Source organism: Aethalodelphis obliquidens, unplaced genomic scaffold, assembly GCF_003676395.1.
Source record: "Aethalodelphis obliquidens isolate GAN/ISIS:26980383/991018 unplaced genomic scaffold, ASM367639v1 scaffold13, whole genome shotgun sequence".
Classification (NCBI taxonomy): Eukaryota; Metazoa; Chordata; class Mammalia; order Artiodactyla; family Delphinidae; genus Aethalodelphis; species Aethalodelphis obliquidens.
The window spans coordinates 19,137,766-19,141,929 of record NW_020837957.1 but is presented as its reverse complement, the minus strand read 5'-3'; the positions used below and the strand labels follow the sequence as shown (position 1 = coordinate 19,141,929).

The 4,164-nt window shown below is 32.7% G+C and overlaps 1 long non-coding RNA gene across 1 annotated transcript; it reads right to left on the bottom strand.

Moving 5' to 3' along the window:
- Nucleotides 1–1,592: 1,592 nt before the first annotated feature.
- Nucleotides 1,593–3,479, bottom strand: LOC113624587 (uncharacterized). The gene is made up of 3 exons (XR_003434398.1): nucleotides 3,364–3,479; nucleotides 2,331–2,381; nucleotides 1,593–2,066 (listed from the first exon to the last, which is right to left on the bottom strand). It is a non-coding gene; the product is annotated as an uncharacterized LOC113624587 (long non-coding RNA).
- Between the last annotated feature and the right edge of the window lie 685 nt (nucleotides 3,480–4,164).

Sequence of the window (4,164 nt, the reverse complement as noted above, 5' to 3'; positions counted from 1 at the left end):
GAGGAGTAATAAAAAAAAAATATTGCAATGTTAATTGTGGACAAAGCCAAGATTTATTTTTGGTATTAGGAATAGGACACCCTAAACATACAAGGACACACTTAAATTCACTGACAGATAGTCAAATGTAGAAATATTAAAGAAATCTTATTAGCACATTTGTAAGATTAGGAGGAAATTCTGAGCATATGTATAAATATATATAATATCACTGGAGCAGGCCTGAATATTCAGTCAAAAAGTAAAAGACCATTTTTGAAATTTTAGCCCAAAGTCTTTTATAAGTAAAATATTGAACTTAGTAATCCACTCTTAGAAACCTGCAATGAAAATTACCACAGCAATCATAACACTGTCCTATGTTCTCATTTTCTATTTTAATAATAATATTTTCAGTCACAAGAGTCAGGTTGATGCCCTCAAGTGAAACCTAGAATTGAAATAATTGCATAGATAATTTAGACTAAACATATTTTCCTTTACCTGAGACTTCCATATCATTGAGATTTCTTTTGATTGGAATCATGTGAATGCTATCCATCTTCTCAAAACATAAGCATTATTTGCACATTTAATGGCTAACAACAGCATCTGGAAAAGGCTCCTCTGTGGAGTTATTTATTCACTTCCATATTTTAAAAGGGATTTGAGGAAGAAAAAAATCTGGATTTCATGCTACATTTCCAACGTATATTGTGACATGAAACTAGAAGCTAACAGTTTTGCTACAGACATTTGCCCAGTGACATTTAACCAGGTATAAGTGAAAACATACTTATGGTGAAATCATCATAATTAATGATGATAGAAATTCTAGTAAATATGATCATTCTATTTCCCGAGGTGTGGTTTCAAAATTTAACACAAGATAGTAAACATAAGCACAATAATTTGATTACTCATTTTACTAGTTGGAATTCTCCTTAGATCAATTTCTAACAGGATTTGGATTACTTTGACTCCATTGCTCTATAAGTCTTCACTCTCAATAACTATTCCAATGTTGGTAATGAAAGTACTTAGGTAGTCACACTTGCACCATTCCTTGAAATCTTGCCCATTAGTTTGCTTGAACCTCATAAAATATTAACTTGTGTTGTGTGCAGTAAGGAGACCAATAAAACACCAATGTGTGGTGACTAAACCATTAAAAAATGTCTTAGCACCCCTTCTATAATATTCTGTGACTTATAGGAATTTCAGATTTGTCTGTTTTTAACAAGTATGAAATATTCTTTGTTCTTAATATAACTTCTTCACACTCTTTGAGAGAGAAATTGCCCATACATGCAAGAAAAAAAAAAAAAACCCACTGGATTCTGGTTTACTAATTTATTTTAAGAAATAAATTTGGAGAAAATTCTGCTTATTTCACTTCCTTACTTTATCTATTAGTAATCAACAGGTGATTGCCATTAGCAGCCAAAGAACGAAAACAGTGTTCCATTAATCTTCAATGCTTAAGAAATAAAAGGCTCTCCATTAGAGTGTATAAACAGAAAATCGATGTATGTTAAACCAACTTTCTAAGGTACAGCTTCTCTTAGATACCAAATTTGGATAAGGAAAAACAGAATTATCCTTGAACAAGATGAAAAACTACAAAATATAGAATTGAAGGATTTCTATTTAAAACTCAAATTAGTCTGCTAATTATGGCCACATTACCAAACTAAACTGAACCCAGTGAAGTAAAGGGACGAATCTATTTATAACCAAACCAAACCAAAACAAAACAAAAAAAAGCTAGAATTAGCAAGCAAAAATTAGCAGGTTTTCTACTTCTACCACCATCTTTTGCTCCAGAGATTGATGGGTCCCCTCTTCTGAGTGAGCCAAAACAAAAAAACAAATATAAGAAACAATACACCCAAATATATGAAGTTGAGTGGTAAGCAAGTTTCCAGGAAAACCTAGTCAATACCTCATAGTCATTTCAAACTTTCTATGGAAGTGTTCAAATGCAGATTCCACTTGATGAATAGAATTCAATAGCGGTTTGAAAACAGGTATATATCTAATTGGGCACTTTGTGGTGATTGAATGGATCCAAACTGCCAATGTCTCTGAAAAGAGAAAGGTAAATAAAGAGAACATAACCATTGTCATTGACTATACATGCTGTGATTGGATTATCTTGTACCCAGTTTCAGACCTTGAAGCATTGAAGGTGTGAAGAATCCTTGAGAGAGAGAGGAAAGAAAGTGATAGCTTTAACTTTTAAAATGCAAAGCATGACTTTTTCAAATTGCTTACCAGCTCCCAGTCCTCATTACTGCCCACCTCCCTCCCCCTTATTCTAGATAGAATGTCAGCCATGCTCCTCTTACCCAGCTGTTTTAGGTAAGTAAATGTTTTAGTGCCCGTTGGATCTCTCTAATCTGCAGAAGAATAAAACAGAAAAACAACTTTAAAATAAGCAACCACACCTTTAAAAATCTTTGTTTTGTGACAAAGTATCTTTATAACTTTGTATTCAATATATGAATTGCTTTAGATTTAAGCATTAAGTCATTTCATATTTTAACCCAGTCACCAACTCACTATTAAATCTTAATATTAAAGGAGCACCTCAATTTCGCCACCTGTTTACCTACGCTGACACTGGACAGGGAGTGAGTTATGGGAGTAAATGTATATAAAGAGCTCTGAGATGCTTTAGTAAAAAAATAATATAGATACATGAAGTATATTGTAAATATTGGAAAAAAACAATACAAATGTCCCATTTCTGTAATAATTGACAGGTTGATAGGCTAAACAATAATTTTAGCTTCATTCAAATTTGCAATAAAAATGAGATCCAATCTAAATACTCTTAAATAGAATATGTAGAGCTTCAGTGGTAATGATGTTCTTAGATTTCCTGTTTTTATATGATATTTGAGAGATCACATAGCATACTCAGTGGCATTGATTCTGGGAGAACTCAATTTCTACACATCATTCAACTCTTCATCAAGGTTACAAGAAAGGTGGAAAAATAGATCAAAAGAGACTAAAGGAAGTCGATAGCTTGGCATAAAATGCCACACAGCTATCCGCTTAGGGCATAAGTCAATATAGTTGTGCATTGTTCATTCCCCTTGTTAAACAAGAAAGGAGAGAGAAACTTCAAGTTAGGAGATTTCAGAACATTCATATCTTTTATAACTTCTCTTTGCAAATCTTTATGGACAAATGTGTTTTTTATCAAAATATGAACACTCGAATTTCAAATGCACAAATTATTCCTTTAAACAAAATGATCCTTATACCCAAACATTTGTAAATGTTACCTCTTAAAGGCTAAGAATGTTGTTATGATCTTGCTCACCTATAGAATATTCTCTGAGTCAAGAGTTCAGAGTAAGACGTGCATACCTGTCTTGACTTAAGTGGTCTATAGAGAATTGGATCAACGGTATGCCAAGGTCTCCACTGCAGGTATTGTTTTGGCAAACTTTCACAGCTTTGGTTCTTAGCTTATAGCTTTCTGTAAAAACCTGGAGTAGAATAGGAATATAAATACTCATATTCTTTTATCTAAGTCTTTTTTATTATATTATTAATTCTATTCTGATATCAAACTGTATGAAAGCTTTTACTTTTTTTTTTTTTTTTGGTCCTATTTAAATTAACAGATTGGTTAATTACTACTGTAGCAATAATAATCACACTATTTTTTCATTTCTGCATTTTTTTGAAATTAGGTTTCAAATGAATGTTCCTCATTTGATAATAATAATTAAATCTGGAATAATTGTAATGAATCAGTGTGCCTGTCATGTTGATTAAATAGGGATTTTTGGTATGTATTCACTTTCTATTGCTGCTGTGACAAATCACCATGAACATATGGCTTGACACAATACAAATGCATTATCTTATAGTGCTTTAGGTCAGACTTCTGATGTAGTTCTTACTGACCTAAGATACAGGTATCAGCAGAGCTGTATTACTTTCTGGAGACTCTAGGACAAAATCTCTTTCCTTGCTTTTGCCAGCTTCTAGAGGTCTGCATTACTTGGTTTGTGGCCCCCTTTTAGATATTCAAAGCTAGCAACATAAGGTCAAGTTCTTCTCATGCTGCCATATTTCTGTTTCTCTGAAGTCAAGAAAGGTTCTTGCTTTTAAGAATTTGTGTGATTAGATTGGGCCCACTTGGATAATCCAGGATAATCT